We start from the raw sequence: 20,716 nt of genomic DNA, 5'->3' as shown, positions 1-20,716 counted from the left end.
AGCAATGGGAGTTATGTGATCACATCAGAAACTCAGATTTCATTTTTAAAAAGTATGTTTTTAGCTGTCATGGTTGCAAAGAGAATTTGAAAACCTGACCTGAGTGTCAGAGATGGAGGGATTTCTGCCAGAGTCTGCAGCCAGCCTGAAGCCACAGCTCTGACAGGTGTGCATTTCCCCCATCCATCTCAGCAGGATGTTATTTCCAAGACTCACTGCTTGGGGAAGGGGCTCGCCAACCCCATCCCCAGCAGACTTTGTGTGTAGTGGGAAGAGAAGAATGCAGCAGGTCCAGCCCCACACCCAAACTGATACACCCCAGTTGCTGGAAGAAGTAGTGGGAATCACCCTGCTACCACAGCTGTCTCTGGGATGAAAAGTTTCAGAGTAGCAGCCGTGTTAGTCTGTATTCGCAAAAAGAAAAGGAGTACTTGTGGCACCGTAGAGACTAACAAATTTATTAGAGCATAAGCTTTCGTGAGCTACAGCTCACTTCATCGGATGCATTAATAATGCGCATCCGATGAAGTGAGCTGTAGCTCACGAAAGCTTATGCTCAAATAAATTTGTTAGTCTCTAAGGTGCCACAAGTACTCCTTTTCTTTTTGGGATGAAAAGGGTATTCTGCTGGCCCCTGCTGCTTCCAAGGTAGAGGGGGGCCCTGCTGCTACTCCTGAGGTCATATGGGAGTGCACTCCACTGTCTTTCTGGGAGTGAAGGGGCCTTGCCGCTACCACTTCAAGTAGGGTGGGAGGCCATAGTACAGGGGTGGGGTCAGGTGGAGCCCCACGTTGGTGGGTCTAAGGGCATAGATTGTCTTAATCTAGTTTTGCTTCCCAGGCCCGCCTATGTGTGTATTCAGGGAATTATGCCTTCAGACTAGCTCTAGTAGGCAGGCACAATATCCCCAAAAGTTCAGAACTACATTGGCCCGGTTTACCTGCTCAGCCATTTTCTACAGCTCTGATTCACTCTCTCACTGAACCAAGTTCACAGATTCATACAGTTTAGCATCTCTCTCATTTTCACAAAATGTACTGAACTGAAGTCTAACCTTATGAAGTTTGTTGGATGTTTGAGGTTTGATGATGTTCACCAGTTGTGCCAGAACTTTACTGTTCCTAAATACTACCAAAGCCTAAGTGAATAATTCTGAAACTAATAACTACTCTGTTCCGAGACACAATATTTCATTAACTTAGGGGTAAAGTTGAAAGAATCCATCATTTCAGACAAAACAAAAAGTAAGAGTATCTTGTATTTTTCTCAACACATATGTTAGCTTAGAAATTTCAAGCCAAGGTTACACTGTACAAAAAAAGCAAATATAAAAATAATTAAAAGTGGGAAAATACACAGTTACACAAGTACCCTTAATTCTGTCCCTGTAGCAGTACCCAGAGCCTAATCAAAAATGCTGATGCACTTTTTATCCATCCAATACACAGGTTAATTAAGAGGACCATTTTTGTGGTCCCTGATGAAATAAACATGTATGATGGATGGATAGGGTGTCACAGTTTTTAGTTCTTAGGGTGGTGTTACAGTGGCCAAGTTGAGGTTGTTTGGTGAACCCTGGCTACATCTGCATATTTTGGAATGTTTCTAGCTATGCATGTGTGTGTTTTTTGGAAAGCAGAAGCTTAACTTGGAATTTTCTGGCTTTCTAACATTTGTGTTTTGAGAAACAATACAACATTTGGTTCAGGGGGGTTTTTTGGCTTAAGTAAGTGATATTTTTAGGTAATTAAGTTTTTTCCTGGGAATTTCCTTAGGTTTTTTAAAATTCTTCAGTGACAGGAGACTTCAAATTTTGCAAGCTGTGCAGAAATTGGACCCAGTCCTTTGTAGATGGCTTCCTGCTTCCGTTTACATTTATATTCCATTCACCATATTAGACTCCTTGCACCTTTTGTGGGTTTTCCTCTGTCACTCTTTCTAGTCCAAAACCACTTGCACCCCATGATTCCCTCCTAGTCTCTCCTCTCATCAGGTCATCCATATCTGGGCCACATAGACTTTGCAAAGCACTCATCAGGCGATGCATTCCTGAAGAGAGCTTTAATCCCGAAGTCCTCCCCAACCATTTCTCTCTCTTTTTGGTCCTCTCTCAACCCAACCCTCTTTTCCCCTCTGTGGTATTCTAGAAAGTATGCTGATAAATTTAAAAAACAAAACAAAACCAGGTTTCAGAGTAGTAGCCGTGTTAGTCTGTATTCGCAAAAACAAAAGGAGTACTTGTGGCACCTTAGAGACTAACAAATTTATTTGACCATAAGCTTTCGTGAGCTACAGCTCACTTCATTGGATGCATTCAGTGGAAAATACTGTAGCTCACGAAAGCTTATGCTCACATAAATTTGTTAGTCTCTAAGGTGCCACAAGTACTCCTTTTCTTTTTGCGAAAACAAAACCAGTTTTCAACTCAGTGTTCTTTGCAATGAGAGGGAAATAGCAGAACTTTGCAACTGCTTTGATTCATCAGAGGATTGATTATTTCTTGTGCCTCAAGTTTATTTCCTACTCCCAAACACCTCAGCCTTCACAGCAAGTTTTGTTAAATTTTTATCACCAATTACTTAGGTATCTCTGTGACAATATAGCTCTTTGGCATTTGCTTGTTATGTTTCAGAAAATGCACTGCTCTGAGATGTAGAACATACTCTGTGCAACATGATTAAAAGATTGTGGTTATTGTAATGGACACAGTATTTAACTATATAAGCAGTAAATACTAGCAAATATATGTGTGATTCTCCCTAATCCAAGAAATGCCAATCTTAGGGTTGCTGCGGCAATGTTTACTTGGCTACAATGCACATCTTGTACATTTTCTGGCATTCTGTGGCCTGCGCTGTGCAGGAGGTCGGACTAGATGATCAGAGTGGTCCCTTCTGACCTTAGTATCTATGAATCTATGTATTTAATGTCCTTTATTAAGCCACTTGTTTATCCAGAACTATGCTCAATGTGGATGAGGAAACAATGGTGTCAGAACTTCAGCTTCAAATTTCTAGAGGTGGACTGGTCAATTCTATTGATGTGAAGGAGTCCCTAATAGATGTAGAGCCAGCATAGCTGGCTTATGCACTACCTTCCCTGTAGCACCCCAGAGTAGGGGGCATGTCAAGGGACGGGGAATATAGGGAGGAGGAGTTTCCGGAGCATACTGCACTCTAGCAGTGCTCTGCTGGTGAAGAGTTCTTTGAGGATGATTGACATTGGTTAGAGCAGCCCCTGAGCTGCTCAAACCTTTAACAGGGCCAGACAGAGAACCAGTGACCTTTGTGATCTATTTATGAAAAGCACTGCATAAGAGCTAGGTATTTATTTATTTATTCGTTACGTTAACAACTGGCTTTTGGATGGCCCCTCCTCTGTGTTTCACCTAATGTAAACTCAGCAAAACCAAAAATCAGTCTGCTTACCTTTTTATAATTTTGACTGAGCAACTTGAACTTCATACTGGTGCAATTTTTTTGCCTTTCGTTTTGTAGGGTTTTTAAAAATAACCTGGGAAGGTAGGCAAAGAAAAGGGAAAAAACAGTTTTTTCACCATGTGTAGTGTACAAGCCCTGCCAGTTTTACCAGTACAGCTTGTAAATCTCTTAACGCAATCAGTGCGTACTTACTTAACCGTGTGCCCACATGTGCAAAACTTCTTTGTGCAATTGCACATCTTTAGACTTGAAGCCACTTTTTTACTGCACATGCTCAGTATGCACAACTTTGTTAATTTTCCCCCCAAGCCAAGGACAGGCACTGGTCCTCAGCGAGGGCTATGTTCATGCTGAGTTTAAAACCATCTTTTCTATAGTACTTTTCAAAAAGCTGTTTGTTTTTATCTATTTATTTTTATATAGAAAAAGTGATTTATTTTTCATTCACCCAAAACTAAAAAAAGATAAAGGGACAGATTTTGGTCAAATTTTTTGAGGAAAATTTTATTTTAGAGCAGGCACAACACATGGAAAATTTAAATAAAATGTGAATATATTGAAAAAGTATGAACATTTGAGTATAGGCTTATGATTGGAATAGATTTGCAGCCTTCATTAAAGTGCTATCAAGCAGTGTTATAATGTAAATTTATTTTATTCAAACTTAAATAAGATAGAGAAAATATTATATTGTGTCTATATAAATCCATGGTTAAAACAGAAAATATCATATTGCCTCTATATAAATCCATGTTACGCCCACATCTTGAATACCGTGTGCAGATCCAAAAAGATATTTTAGAATTGGAAAAGGTACAGAAAAGGCCAACAAAAATGAGTAGGGGTATGGAATGGCTGCCATATGAGGAGATATTAATAAGACTGAGACGTTTCAGCTTGGAAAAGAGATGAAGGGGGGGTATGGTAGAGGTCTATAAAATCATGACTGGCATGGAGAAAGTAAATAAGGAAGTGTTATTTACTCCTCATAACACAAGAACTAGGAGTCACCAAATGAATTAAGAGGCAGCAGGTTTAAAGCAAACAAAAGGAAGTATTTCTTCACACCACACACAGTCAACCTGTGGAACTCTTTGCCAGAGGATGTTGTGAAGGCCAAGATTGTAACAGGGTTCAAAAAAGATCTAGATAAGTTCATGGAGGATAGGTCTGTCAATGGCTATTATCCAAGATGGGCAGAGATGCAAAACCATGCTCTGAAATGTCCCTAGCCTCTGTTTGCCAGAAGCTGGGAATGATTACAGGGGATGGATCACTTGATGATTACCTGTTCTGTTCATTCCCTCTGAAGCATCTGGCATTGGTCACTGATGAAAGATAGGATACTGGGCTAGATGGACCATTGGTCTGACCCAGTATGGCCATTTTTATGTTCTTAAATAAATTTATTTTTGAGATTCCCATCCATTGCTTAGCACTCTCCGATTCTGGAGATGCACAGATTTGTGCTGGTTTCAATGTGAGCCATGTGAGATTTCATTACTTTATACCATAGATTTGACCATGGTATCAGACCCAACTCTAAATAGAGAATCTTTGAATATTTCCCTTAGTGGGTATTTTTACCCTACAGCTGGGAGCATGTCTCCTAGTCTGGGTAGACAGACACGCGCTACCTCTGCTTGAGCTAGTGCATTAAAAACAACAGTGTGGACATGGGGGTAACATGGTTTAACTGCCCAAGTAAAAGCCCGTTTGACCCCCTGGATCCATACTTGGGTGACTAGCCCTTGCACTGCTCCTGCTGCAACATGCTCATTGCTATTATTAGTACATTAGCTCCAGCACTGCTACCCTCTGTCAGTCTTCCTGATCTGGTAGGCAAACTTCCAGCCGAAGTGTAGCCATTCCCAGGATAACCATCTGAGCTGACAGGTTTAAACAGTGCAAAACAGATTTAGATACAATGTTGCATTTTCACTAGCATGAATCTGACCGAATTCTCCAGCCCGTTGGACAGGAACAACAGTTCTCCGTGCAGTGTGGCTGGGAGTGGCATTGTATGGGCAGGAGAAATACTGAAGAGACATCAGCACTACCTTCCAGAGTAGCAGCCGTGTTAGTCTGTATCCGCAAAAAAAAAGAGTACTTGTGGCACCTTAGAGACTATCTTCTGACTGACAAGAATCCAATGGACAGAAGCAGTGCATACGGTGGGGCTGAAAGCAGTTAGGATGGAAGGAGAAAAGCAGTGGGGAAGAGGCCTTGGTCCTGTGACGAGGCTGAGATGGATGCACAGGGTAACGCGGAATGGGCTTGGAGCTAGAGGGTATGGTAACACACCTGATGTGTCTTCTATTGAGGTGCTGCAAATGTGTACTATGAGACATAGCCAATGAATTATCTATGAGAATGTGCAATATGATGTACCCAGTCCATCCCATAGGGGAAGGGCTCTCATAGAAAACATGAAGACACTGCTCCTTCAGCAGTCTCATAATCCTCTCCAGTTTTCTCCTCTCCCACAGTGAGTGAGTCATGCTCAGCTCCCTGTGGCTTGTGAGTTCATCTTGGGATCTTGTGCCATCTTTCTTTCTTTATGAGAAAGGTGTGTATAAAGATCCACCCTAATGATTTCTGTTGCTGACTGTGACAGCATGTTTTATGATGGGTGTGGTACATTCCCATTTTCTCTGTTGTGCATTTACAGTATTCACCTTCCAGCCCCACCCATGGCCACTCCCACTGGGAATCGCCCACAGTGAGCTCTGTAATTACCTTTATTTGATCTAGGGAATGGATTTGGGAATTTTATTGGTATGGCTGTAAGTTGAGTATGTAAAAAACGTGGGCAACTGATTCACTGAGCAGTGACGTGTTCACTAAGAAGGGGAGAAGCCAGCAGAGCCGTAGACACTGAATTTCCCCCAGACAAGTTCTCAAGTTCCAATGGCTGAGATTTCTTTTATTTTTATTTTTTTTTTTTATTGAGCATTAGTTCTTGTCCTCTTTAAGATGCTGTCTTCAAGGCCTTGTCTACATTTGGGATTGGCTCTTATTCCAGCCGTTGATGTAGCTTCATCATTACTAGTTCCAAGTGTGGACAGGCAAAGCTGCTATAAGCTGCAATTTACACTGGTGGTTTTACCTGTTTTTACAAGAGTTTTGTACGGGTGGCTGGCCACTGGAGGCTGAAATCCTCAGTGTAGACAAGGAATTGCATGTGGTTGGAACTGAAGAGATTCTGGCTCAAATTTCTAGTTTCTGTTGATAAAGCCCTTGAAAAAAGGTGACTCTTAAATACTTACTTCGACTTCCCAAGATCAAATGCCTTTCAGCATCCATTTAGCAACTAGAAACTAATCCAGCTGTCTCCCAGAAGCACACCATGGGGTTTGGAGGAATATAAGCTTCTGTCACTTATCCCTAGAGATGCATGGAAAAATCTCCCACAAAGCACCAAAGGTGGAGGATCAGGTGCCATGGGAGGCACCAATTTATGTGGAAGAATAACCCCAACTATTAACAAGGCCCCTCCTATTCCCAAAGCTATTCTCCTTTCAGAAGGAGAAAGATATTATAATATAAATGCCAAGAGTTCTTTCAACTCTCATCAAGTGTCCACATTGTGCTGATGAGAGAAAGAGAGGGAGTGAGATCAAATAAACATGGGTTTGAAAAAACCCTAAATAATAATAAGGGCAAACAGACGAGTTAAAAACAAGGCTCTGACAGCACAGACCCTAATCCCCGCTCCTTTGCCTGTGTGCTGCCTGTTTAGGTTGTAAGCGCTGTGGGGAGGCAGCGAGCACACTTTTGACTGCTCTATTAACAATACCATACAATCACTCTTCAGAAGACATTGGCTGCCCTTCATTTTATACCTTCTCTCTATAAGCCCCTGTTCTAAGTACCATTACAGAAAGCAAGCAAAGGGACAAATATAAAGAGCAGGAATGGTATCCATTACCCAGCAGACAGGTAAAATGTACTCAGACCTCAGTAAAAATACTTCCCACCGCCTCTCATTCGCACTCACTTATGCTCAAATAAATTTGTTAGTCTCTAAGGTGCCACAAGTCCTCCACTTCTTTTTACTCACACCCAAGGAATAAATGAAGGCTTTCACGCTTACAGAAGTGCAAGTGCCATCTCTGTCTGTTCCAGGCTTGGAGATATTTCAGCCTTCTTAAAAACTTCTAAAATAATAAATAAATACTCCCACCTTGAATGGTTTACCGTATGCCCAAAGGGATGGGTCTGCTTGCCAGAGTGACCTGTACAGTCAAGTCATATAGCTGTAAATTCCAGAGCCCCATCACTGTCCCCCTGGGTCCACTTTCTGTTTGCTCTGTATCCCGAGCATCTATCAGTTGATTCCTCATGAGTGAATTTTACCATTGTATTTGTAGGTTTCAGAGTAGCAGCCATGTTAGTCTGTATTCGCAAAAAGAAAAGGAGAACTTGTGGCACCTTAGAGACTAACAAATTTATTTGAGCATAAGCTTTCGTGAACTACAGCTCACTTCATCTAATGCATCCAATGAAGTGAGCTGTAGCTCATGAAAGCTTATGCTCAAATAAATTTGTTAGTCTCTAAGGTGCCATAAGTACTCCTTTTCTTATTGTATTTGTAGTCTGTTATCAATAGATTCCCCTCTCCCAGTCCCACACTAAGGGTAACTAAAAATACCTCTTCATGATGTAACATTTTCTTCAAAAGAAATACAAATATAACCCCATGGGATCCAGAGAGTTTGCAGTCAGGTCATGTTTCAGAAGGAGTCTCAGATTATGTCCCACTATGAATGTCATTCCCCAACTCTTCTCATTTATAGACAGGCCCCAGTAATTTTAGGAAAGAGAGAGCTCTCACCACTAAACAGTTCCTTCTAGTGATGAGCCAGTCATATGCACAAATACATCATTGCACAAAAGGTATAGGTATCTAATCCAGAAAGGAATAATCCCCCTGAACTTGAGAAAATTGCAGATGCCTCTGAGTGAACAGTCTCTGCTTCTGTTGGGGAGAATTAGGGAGCCAGGTGCCAGGAGTAATATAACAAGATAATGCTTAGTGCTACTCTAAAACCAGCAGTAGAGCCGACAACCACAGACAAGAAAATGACCCAATTAAACAAGTCTCTTAAAGTAAGTGGCATATCGCAAAACTTGAATTGCTCTCCCTGGGCTCAGTCCTATCCAACAAGATGATGATTGCTCTGTACCCAATCTAGCAGAGCACATGCTTTGCTGGATCGGGGATGGAGTGCTCAGTACTGTGCAGGATTAGCAAAGGGAGAACAGAAAATTTCAGGGAAAGTTTTTGTTACGATTTTCTTTCCTTCCAATTTTACTCTGTGAAAGCTCCCTTTCCAAAGCATAGTTCTACTCTGAAAAGTGACTATGTAGAAATGGTACCTTCCTGCTCAGCAGATCTCCCTAGGCATATTCAGAGAATTATAAGCTGATTTTAGTGATAAAAGCCATTTTGTACTATTTTTACTTCTATAGAGCCAACCCAGCTCCTGTGCATTAACAGAATTGTTTACAAAGGTCCAGTTACAGGGCCAATCTCTTACCCCAGTGTAAACAATAAAGCCCATGGAGTTACAAAGGTGTAGTTAACCATTAGAACAATTTACCAAGGATTGTGTTGGATTCTCAGCAGACATTGACATTAGCAGATGACAGAACGAGGAGTAATGGTCTCAAGTTGCAATGGGGGAGGTTTAGATTGGATATTAGGAAAAACTTTTTCACTAAGAGGGTGGTGAAACACTGGAATGCGTTACCTAGGGAGGTGGTAGAATCTCCTTCCTTAGAGGTTTTTAAGGTCAGGCTTGACAAAGCCCTAGCTGGGATGATTTAACTGGGACTTGGTCCTGCTTTGAGCAGGGGGTTGGACTAGATGACCTTCTGGGGTCCCTTCCAACCCTGATATTCTATGATTCTATGATTCTCCGTCACTGACAAGTTTTAAATCGAGATTGGAGATTTTTATAAAAGTTCTGCTCTAGGAATTATTTTGGGGAAGTTCTGTGGCCTGTGCTACACAGGAGGTCAGACTAGATGATCGCAGTGGTCCCTTCTGTCTTTAGAATCTATTAATCTAGTTTATAATCAGAAGACAATAGGGTTGCACACATGTAACTGAGACCATGATTTGGCTGCAGACCGTTACTGGAGATGATGTGCATTCTCTTTGACTTTCTGATTCTAGTCTGAGTTTGTAGGGCGGGAAGCTAGAAAAAAAATCTTCTAATGTGGGAGAACGTTTGTTATGGAAATCATTGAACAATGACAAACATCATTGCTGTTTCTAGTAATACTTCACACTAGGAGCTAGATCATTGGCCGCCCTTCTGGCTGCTTTGCTCTGCTTGGGCATCTAAGCACCATGTTTTGATGGTTATAATTACACATTATCATAGTTTGGTAGGAAAAAGTGTTACACTCTTGTGTCCCCATCCTAATTCATGAAAATGTGGTGTAAGCCACTCCTCTACGAACTTGCACCTTTCTTTGCTATGCCATACAAATACCTGACTCTCAAGAATAATCTGCCCTTAGAGAAACAAGTGTAGTATGGTACCAGTAAATAATTCAATAAAGATTTACTGCTTCTAAGGTTAAGCTCCAACTCCACTACCTTTCCAAAGTGGTTGCTGTATTGGTCAGAGCAGGATTGTCTGTCTCCATGATTCATAATCTATGTCTATATTTAGCCTTTCCTGGGAAAGAAATTAATCTGATTCACAACAATCCTTATTGTGAAGGGAGTAAGACTCTAAAACCTAACAAGGGATTTACTTGTAGATCAGGTAAGGACTGTAGTACATTCAAATTTCAACTTTTTTTTAATGACTGAAAAGTCTTCATTTCTTTTAATTTTTAATTCCAAAGTGTTAAAATACTCTGAAATCATCAGAACAATAAAATCTGATATTTTAGAAGAAGTCTTCAGAAATTCTCTTTACTACATCCCATTCTGTGCTCTCCTAATCACAGCTCACAGTTAGAATAACATTAAATTCCAAAAGTAGCCTCTTCATCTGGGCTTGGCTGGACCCTGAGATTTGTTTCTTTTGGGCCCAAATGCAACTAGAACATAGATAAGGAAGAGACAACAAATTGAGAATGGAAATAGAAAAATTAGCATTTACAGTTGTCTTAATTATCTAAATGCCCAGTAAACATTTGTTCCTGGAACAAATGTTTGTTGAGTGTCTAGATTAGCATTTTCTATTCTGTTAATCTACTTGAGTAAAGTGGAAATCAATTAACTTGAGTTACAGCAGGACCAAAAACTCTGCTCTAGACCAGGCCAGGGAGTTTAGGTGCTGTAATTTACACACTGAGGAGACAAAAGGTATATGTTAAAACAGGGTACAGGCCACTTTAATTTATAGCTTCTTTCATCTTTCAGCAGCTTAGTGTGTAAATTACACCAAACTTTCATAGACATAGATTGTGTGTGGGAACCTAACCCACAGATCACCTCCGATTTTAACTCCTTAGTATAAGGACATTCTCGATTTTAGTTTACATCTTTTGTTATTTTGTGTATAGACAGTCTTTTTTTGGATTAAAAATTCTATTTCAATTTAGCCTAAATTGGCAAAATGATAAATCAAAGTAAAACACTCTTAATCTGATGTGAGTGTCTGTTCAGGCTTGGACCATAATTACAAAAGATATGAATTAAAACCAATTGATTTATTTCACTGACAGTGACAGTTTGTGTTTAGACAGGTCCTAAGGAAGTCTAAACATCAGTGGGGAATTGAAGGAAAAGAAATATAAGGACTTGTCTACACTATAACAGTTTGCCGGCATAGCTATACCTGAAAATCCTCCTAATATAGCTGTAGCATAAATTACACCAGTTTAGACCCCCATCTAGAGTTTCTTGGACTTGCTTAAACTCACCTGCAAATTTGGTTCAGAGTCTGGGAAGGAGGGGCGCTAATTCCTCTAAATATAAAGATCTGCTGATGAGGAGGGTAACCACTTCCTTCCATTAGAGAAACCGACAGTCTGTGTGGGAATCTGTTTGAGTCAGGGAGTCGGAGAGGGAATGTGTGTGCCCAACAATGACAAAGAGCCTGAGCAAAGGAGCCCCTCAAAAAGCCCAGCCTTAATAAATGAATGCAAAAAATATATGGGAATAAGAAAATGAAGCAAAAAGAACAGTGGTTTTTGTAGAGCAAGGAGTACCTGTGAACCAAAAGGTGTTCTGTTGCAGGGGCTCACTGCTGAGAAAGGTGAGATGATTTGGACCTATTCTCATAACTATATAAATAGCTCATCTATTGAGTCCAAAGTAACCAACGCCATTTGAAAGGATATGAAGTAATGGTATTATGGACACCAAAGAAGTGAGCAGCAACATATGTATCTTTAGCAGTTACTTTATAAATTACTGTTTCTTCACATTTTCAAAATATTAAAAGGCTTCACAGCACAGGAACTAAATAGATGTAAATTGTTTTGGTTGGATGGGTTAATATTAAAGTGTGGTTGATTCATTCGTTCATTTATTTGAGATGTTAATTCAAGATGGTCACAAAAGCATCAGCTGTTACCCATGCCCATTTCTAGAAGTAATATTCCAATTACGCTCATTTTAACAATTTTGTTTTTATTTTAAAAAGATGCTCTGTGCTGGAAACTCTGCAGAATTCAAACAGAAATTGTATGTGGAGTAGCTGGTTTTTAATGGAAACATGAACTAGGGTGACCAGATGTCCCAATTTTATAGGGACAGTCCCAATTTTTAGGTCTTTTTCTCCCATAGGCACCTATTACCCCCTACCTCCTGTCCTGATTTTTGACACTTGCTGTCTGGTCAGCCTACATGAACATGAACTGTAAACCACAGCTTTGGCGCTATGATCCTGTGTGCATCCTATACCAGTGTTAACTACTGCCCCAAAAAACACCAAAGAGAATTGGGGGAGGAGGGGAGTAATTTTCTGGTAATTCCCATACAGACATTCATTATACACTTTTTGTTGATTTGACCATTTTCTGTTTGTTGAAGCCAAAAGGTCAGGTATTGTTTAGAATTTGGATACTGTGCAGATCTCCTGGGAAATGAACCATTTGTCTGCAGGACAGACAGGAGGTGAGTATTGCTGAGGTAAACCAAAACTAGTTTATCTTCCCTTTGGAGTACAATGCGATGCACCATTTAAAAAAAGAAAAGATTTTAACATCAGAAATAAGGAAATGAAAGCTGAAGCCTGGCCTAAGTATTTATTTATTAAGATGTCAATCAAAGTAGGATCCTGAGCAGAGGGATTACTCAGGTGTTCAGTTTTCATTTGCAGAATAATGGAGAATGCAGAACAACTTGCCATGAGCAAGTGGGCTTAGTAACTGGTTTTATTTTAGACTTTCCTGTTTTAATTCAGGGATAAATACCCTTTGATTTAATGTTTCACTCGGTAGAACTCAGAACTTTAATGTATAGTGCCCAGTGGTTATGGTATGAGGGACGTGCATTTTATTGTCAGGCCAAAAATCCAAGCTATTCTTTCAGGCTCTGTGATGGGATTAGCTAAGTGACTAGCTGGCTGACTATCTCATATTGCTCAGTACATTCTTTATGACATGTGGTTTGGCAGAGCTGGCAAAAATGGGGGGAAGAAAATGGAAAATTAGAAGGAGAATAAAGCTTTAAAAATATAAAGAACTGAATTAACTCCTGTAAGAGAAACCTAAACCACTTGTATTATGAAAACATTGGTGCCTGCTTGAACCCTAAATATGTCACACGTGCTTCCTATTCCAATTAACACATCCACTCTGATTTGCTTAATTAGCCTGAAGGAAATGGAAACCTGTCCCTCTCCGCCTTGGAATATCTCACATTGTTTCTCTCTAACCACTAGTCGTTCTTGAAGCTTTTCCTGTTTTCTTTTCTTCCTAAGTGCTGTGTGACCAGCTTTCACCATTTTACCCTAAGTCTCGCACAATGTCACGTTTTTCAAAAAAAGCCCCAGCTCATGAAATTATGTAAATAAGTGTGAAACTCAGCTTTCATTTTAAAAATAAAGCACGCTTCTAGTCCTCATGCTTGTGGAGGAAAGCTTGAAACCTGAACCCAAAATGACTTAAAAAAAAAAACAGAAGGAAAATTAAAAGAACCCCACATTTATTCATTTTTCAAACGCTCATGATTTCTGAACACTGCAACTGCCAATACTACAATGTTAAATTCAAGCAGCTCACTCCACTCCAGCTCCAGTGTTTATTTCAGCCTACACCCTATTTCACTGTTCATACTTTTAATCATCTCTCCTAAATGCTCCTTTTGTTGACTTCCCACAATCTGAACTTCACCCCAGTTCTGTGCTTGGAACTTCTAATCCCTTCTTAAAACCCACTTTTTCTCTGAAGTCTTCCAGCTACAGATTCTCAGCCCACTCTCATGGCACATAGGGGGTGGAATCTGGCTTGATTTTCCTTGCTGAGGATCTCCCCTGCATAGGGGAGTCCCTGGCTGAGCAGGCATTGGGGCCAAGGATAAAGTTGCATATTGTTGTTAGCTAGTGGAGGTTAAAGCAAGGTCTGTTTTTTGTGCTGCAGATGGGCAGAGCTTCAGGAAGCCATAACCAGCTTCCTGATGCTGCCCCACTTGCTGCAGAAATTTGGCATGGTAGAGAATCTATCCATTATACTTCTCTGGCCCCTATCACCATCATATCTGAGCACCTTAACATCTTCAATGTATGTATCCACACAACTTCCTGGTGAGGCAGGGAGTACTAGTATCCCCATTTTATAGAGAGGCTAAGGGACTTGCCCAAGGTCATAAAGGATGTCACTGGTGAAACAGGGAATTGAATCCAGGCCTCCCAAGTCCCAGCTTAGTGGCCTAGCCACTGGACAATCCTTCCCCTCTACACTCTGCTACTCTTTGTTTGTCCCTCTGGTATCCTATCTCTTGCTTTGCTCTGCATTGTGTGACCCAGGCCTGTAGATAGCAAACTCTTTGGAGCAAGGCCTGTATTCTTGTTTGGCATATCCTATCTGCTGTATGGTGTCATGTAGACTTGTGCTCGGCTTGTCTACACAGAGACACTCGGAAAAGTTAAATTAACTAAAGGTGTGAAGTTAATGCACATAAGCTAAAGCAGGTTAAACATGGTGTAGATAGTCTCATTCAGAAGTAAAGTGGTCTTAGTTTGCTGTAGCTTAATGCCAAGGATTTCATGTGCTTCAGTTTATGCGCATTAACTTCAGTCCTTATGTAGAAAAGCCATATATAACCCCTGAGTGCAGTAGTTAAACTGAGCAAACCTCTGATGTAGATGCAGCTAAGACAACAGAAGAATAGTCTGTTGACCTAGCTACCACCACTCGGGGAAGTAGATTACCTACACCAAAGGAAAACCCCTTTCCATCAATGTAGGAAGTGTCTCTGCTACAATATATGCTACTTCAGTGCCCAGAGCATAGACATGACCTTAACCATGCTATTACTAGGTTAAAAGCACACAAAGATCCCAAGCACTTGTCCTGGAATCCCATAACTCCTACAAATTCATAATGAAGGCTGCTGTGTTCCATGTGATAGGTATCTCTAAATTTGTCCCACTCAGACTTTGCCTCTATCCCCCCACTAAAGAAACAAACAAAAAAGAATTCTACGGGAAAAGCAAGATGTGCTGAGACCTTTGCCTGTCATACTGACCAATACTGCCTCATTGTTTCCTTGTGTTCCCCCTTCTACCTGTATCCATCTTTGTCTCTGAGCTTGTATTTAGATTGTAAACTCCTTGAGGCAGAGATTGCGGTTGTACAATGCCTAGCACAATGGGGGCTTGGTCCATAGCTTGAGCTCCTAGGTGCTATGGTACTACTACTAATAATAAATAAAAGGTTTACATCTATTTTAACTTTTAACCCAAATTTTCAAAAGTAGCTGCTGATTTTGGGTGCTTTAATTTTTCTGTGCCCAACTTTGATACTTTTGGGCCTGATTTTCAGAATTGCTGAGCTTCTTTGACTCCAGTTAACTTAAATAAGAGAAGTTAATGCTCAACACCCCTGAAGATTAAGCCCAACCTGTTCCAAATTGGGCTTCCAACATGACAGGATATTTTTGAAACTGTTGGCCGTAGTATTTAAGCTACTGTTGCAATAATTTGAAAGGTTCTCACAAAGAGATCAGAAGACAATATTTCTTGGACATCACCAAAACAAAATTCAAGTATCTGGGTAATTGACTTCAGAGTGACTCCCCCCTCTGACAGTTCAGGGGCTCTCCAGCTGCTCAGCATTTCAAAGAACCTTAGCCCACTGTTCCTATATTCCTAAAGGGGGAACTAGGGTATATATTCAATTGATTAATGGCCTTAAATTACAGTAGACTGCTAATTGGGAAATGCCAAGTCAAAGTATGAGAAATTCTGGGATACTACATGACCCTGTCCCATGATTTTATGCATTAAAGAGCACATGTGCCCTGTTTCCCAATGGGAAAGTATGAACAGTATTACAGTAATAAAATTAGTTTAACTTGCAATAACATGGTTATGCATTTTAAACCCAGTTACATTAAATCATAGGAAACAGTAGAGAGATTTGCACACTTCCTCAGGTGTTTTTCTAACCTTATGGAAAAACAAGAGTTGTCAAGATAAATCTTATTTTGAGAATGAGTTATTTTGATGATAGTGTTAACAGGGCTTAACTCTCCCGAACTCTAAGAAATAAATTACTTCCCCTAGTTGTATGCCCTAGTTGAAGAGAGTCCTGAGTCTGAGGGAGCTCTTTGTCCATAGGGGAAAACTTCTTGTAATGATTTGACCTCAGAGAATGGTATGGGATTGTCAGCCCAGCATGGGAGAGAAAGATTTTGATTGAGGAACCGTGAGGCTCCCTCTCTCCTCTGGTGTTTGCACTGTTCCTTTCTGAAAGTCTTGTTCATGAATGGAGGTCAGTGCCTAGCAGTTTAATTAGCCCAGCTGGGACAATAGTAAATTATTTCTTTCAATGGATTACTTACATTCCTGGAAAAACAGGTTCCTGTCTAATATTTCTGGCATTCTACCATTTGCCCAGAGAGGGGAATGTTGCAGGGACCTGCCTTGGCAGACCTGCTGAACCAGCAGCTAGAGTTTGCAGGGCAGGGATATTTACCCCATTCCAGGAGGAAAGCAAGGGATAAGTGTGGAAGTAGTAAGCTGACACTAGCTAGGCTCCTTTGAGAGACTGTGACAAGCTGGTGAGGAAGGAGTACAGAGGGAAACTGGATCGAAATGATAGCATGTTAAACTTCATTATCAGGCTCTGATGAGACCTCACCCTAGTCTGCTGTGTTCATTTTTGGGCACTTCACTGCCAGAAGGATAATAACACTTTGCACTGCAGGAACCTTGTCTCATCCAAGCAATTTAAAATGTTTTACATACATTAATTAAACCTCATCAAGGGCTATACAGGGATCACTTTCCCAACCACTTTAATAGCACTCAGCAATATTCAACAACATTTTAAGACAGGAAGTGAAGAATGCAGTATTCAGCTCTGCTTAGGAAATGTAGGTAAATGGAACATATTTACATTCATATTATTTTATTCCAAATCTTTATATACTGCAAAAGGTGTGTTAGGTGCTTTCTGGGCAGGTAAGTAGACATGGTCCTTGCTCTCAAAAAGGTTACATTCTAAATGGAAACAGGGTAGAGAAAGGTTTTAGATATCTTAGTAATATTTGTATTTCTGTAAATGCTGATTCAAGGGAGAACTAGTGTATACAAGCTTCTTGGGGAAGACTGTGTTTTCAGAGAGCTAGAGGGCCTGGTAGACTGAGTCACATCAGGGGTTCTAGGTTTAGAGGGAAACATGGAGGAAGCTACTGACAGTGTGAAAGAGGTGACTGGGGTGCTTAGTCATGCAGCTTGGACAATACAAGAGGGGAGCAAACAGAGGTGAGAGCAAAGAGGTCGGTGGGCTAAGTTGTACAAGGCCCTTTAGTCAAAGACAAGGAGCTGCTTTGGTGTGGGTAAGGGGAGGCTAGTGAGGAGGGGAGTTGAAGAGCAGTAAATCATTATTGGGAAAGCAGACGAGATAGATAACCTGACTTTAAAATTGACCAGGACACCATGGTTAATTCTTCTATTCTTATGAAAAGTGTCATGATATTTAATAATCACAACTGATCAACAGCTTTGTTTTAAATCTGATCTGCTATGCAAGCAGCACAGTGACCCTGAGCACCCTGCTAGGGTATTGGTTCAAGTCTGATTCAGAGGAAAGAGTACCACCTACTGAATCATCAGCATCACTTCCTCCAGTAGCTATGTGCTTATAGTTGTTTATTGGTGGTTTCCCTTCTAAATACTCTGACCCTTTTCAAGCCTGCTTAGCTTGTGAGAACTGATAGTTTTCTCTATACACATTAACTATATAATGGAAACACCTTGGAAGATGTGGCCCTGGGTATGCCTAAAGGTAGGTATGTCACTAATCTGCATTATCTCCATAATTAATCTCTCTGTATTTCAAAGTAATTCTTTGCAAGGTTCAAGGGATCAGGGAGGGGTGTTTAACCCAAACCATGAAGCTCAGGGTCTCTGGTTAACAGCTCAGAACATGGCCACAAAAGAGTAAATTCCGAGCTGCTGAGGAGTTGCCTCCTTTTGCTATTTTTGTGGCTCTCACTCAAATGCTAAATGTCCAGCACTATTTTATCTGTGCTCCTCTCCCAAATAGGAGCCTTTCTGACTCCCATTACCTATGGAGCTCAGACAGACACCACCTGAGAATCACTTGTGCTGTTCAGAACTTGAAGTCCTTAATATTAAAGGTCAGGCTGTAGTCATCTTGAAACCTATGGTTAAAGATGTCCCAACTCTCAGAGGCTCTCTTAGTGAATGGGTGGGTGGGTGTAGCCTTCATTATCTTGTGTACCGTATGAGGAGTTCAGTTTCAAAGTTTTCTGGGGGCCTTGTGTGACTTTGAGCCCTGCAGCATTGCTCGTCTCCCTATCTCTCTGCCTCATAACAACCTGTGAGAGCTGGGTTATAGGAGTTGTTCTTGAAAGTCGTCCTATTTTCCAGTCGCTCTCCCAGGTTCACAGCACAAGGTTTCTTGTTAATCTTTGATTTCTAGGAGCCTTACGCTATTATATTTTCTTGTTTCTGTTTTCACACTGTAGCTGTTTCAAAATAGTGTGACATATCCCTTCCTGGGGCCTCCTCTCAATTTGTCTCCTCCTAAATATTGGGTGTATCTGAACAGCAACCATATTATCTTGGAGAAAACCTGGGACTGTAATGAAGGGAACTGAGAGACATTGTCTTATCTAGTTGTCTCTTGTCCACTGTTTTCTTCCTTCAGCCCTGTGTTTTACAATAATGATTCTGTGTTTTATCCTGTTCTGTTCAGGTTCTTATACTGTGCCCATCACCATGGTATCTGGGCACCTGCATATACTCTTCTGTGCATTCAACTGGCTGCTAGCTGAGTAAAAAGTATGTGGATCTGATTATCTGTCTAGCAACCTGGTGTTACTCTAGGTGTATGTACAATGATTTGTGCTCATTGTACAAACTAGCACCATCTCACGCTATACATTATCAGCTATGGATCAGTATAGACACTGATATTACAAGGTTCTCTCTTTCTTCACATTAATGCACCACATGGAGCATGTTAATTAATCCTGCCCATGTCCACCTCTTGTCATCTGGATGTAAAGTAAATGAAAGTGAGGTAGCTATTGACTCACACGGCACCTGGAAGCACCTGTTTGTACAGTTTACCAGATGGTTGAGAGCAAGATGCACAAACCTACACCCTAAGAGCTGCCTGAGCATTTCCACTCCAGATATTTAAATACTTTTTTCTCTTTCACACTCTTAATATATTAAAAATAAAATAGAGTTTAACCCAGTTCATCCCAGTTTATACCAATATCAATATCAGATTAGAAAATGAGTGATTAGGATAAATCAAACCAAAGTGTTTGTACAGTAAATTCTGTTTCAAACAAGATTTAATCTGATGTCACATCTGTTGCTTAGGAGGGTCAGAGATGACTGATGGCTGGTTGTTATAGATAAGTTTGATAACTACTCTCCTTTGTAACACAAATGGTTCTCTTTGTGATAGTCTGAAATTGAGAGATAGATTAGACAGCTACATATTTAATATGTGCTTTAGAGAAACAGAAAAAACTTTCAACCTGCAGCCACCATATAAGTAATTTTTCTCAGTTAATCTAAGGTGTCCATCCTGAAGTCTGCGTGTCTGTCTGAATCCCATTATAGGCAGAACGCCTTTCAGTGCAGCAGCAAATCTGAGAATAAGTTCACAGCTACCACCCAAAAAATGTAAAATACAAAAGGCAAAACCTGTGATACTTAAACCAAAACAGGGGTCACAATATTTGCTTCAAAACATTTTGCTTTCCTGGTTTTTGACTTACCGTTGGAGATGTAATTTAAATAAATCCCATTCTAATACTACAAGGCATGAGAGTTACTCATTTTATTGTCTTGTGAATGCTTCTCATAGTCTGTCCTTTGAATATTAATATTTATTATTACTTTTCAAGTAATGGTAAATCCCCCTGGATTTTCCCTGTAACAATGCAGCAATTGGCAACCTAGGAGTTGGTACAGACGCCAAGGACAGCTAAGGCTTGTTTGTATGTCACTATTTCCCTTAAACATTAGCTACCACACTCCTTGTTCCCAGTAAAAGAGAAATAGAACTCTGAGCTTACCTGGTGTCTACTTGACTCTTTCCCCCTCTTAATGCTCCCCATTCACAGCTGACAAGAGCCTAGACTGAGCCGGAGGGGAAAGGGATATAAATGCTGACCTTCCACCTGACTCAGCCTGGAGTTCTTCAGAGTTAGCCTCAGAGACTTCAGATTAAATAGAAGAGCCAAGATGAGAGTTCTGCACCCCCTTTCCTTTGGCTTTCACGGGTGAATTCTAAAAAGCTGTATGAAGTTGACAGCGGTTTCCTCTTACCTTTCTACTGAAGCAAAACAGCGTGCTGCTGCTCCAGGATGGGATTAGGTCATGCAAACAGCCTTGTAGGAGAGAGTGGAGGCTCAGCAGTGCCGAGACTCCCAAAGGCTGGAAAGATCTGATCTTACATCAGGTGAGGGAAGGCAGCTGGCTAGGCAAGCCAATAATTATGATATCAGCTCCTCTTAGCCTGAGGCAGTCCTGCATTTAATAAGAATACTAAAATGACTAAGCTGCAGGTTTTTTCCCTTGTTCTGCAGAGACTCTTGGTAATTCTTGAGAGAAGTTGGACAGGTATTGAACTCTGACAGTCTG

General features: G+C 40.7%; 1 protein-coding gene across 2 annotated transcripts in view; it reads right to left on the bottom strand.

Annotated features, from left to right (window-relative positions):
• The window catches only part of FOXN1 (forkhead box N1), a 55,098-nt gene extending 34,607 nt beyond the window's left edge, over positions 1-20,491 (bottom strand). Inside the window, exon 1 of one of the 2 annotated variants that reach the window (XM_043499170.1) lies at positions 20,402-20,491. The gene's annotated coding sequence lies outside the window, so the exon portion shown is untranslated. Of the gene's footprint in view, positions 1-20,148; positions 20,252-20,401 lie in introns of those variants that run through there. The other variant, XM_038376088.2, reaches the window with a different exon arrangement.
• Between the last annotated feature and the right edge of the window lie 225 nt (positions 20,492-20,716).

Source organism: Dermochelys coriacea, chromosome 17, assembly GCF_009764565.3.
Source record: "Dermochelys coriacea isolate rDerCor1 chromosome 17, rDerCor1.pri.v4, whole genome shotgun sequence".
In the NCBI taxonomy this organism is placed as follows: Eukaryota; Metazoa; Chordata; order Testudines; family Dermochelyidae; genus Dermochelys; species Dermochelys coriacea.
The sequence above is the reverse complement of the archived record's forward strand: the minus strand, read 5'-3'. Positions and strand labels throughout refer to the sequence as shown.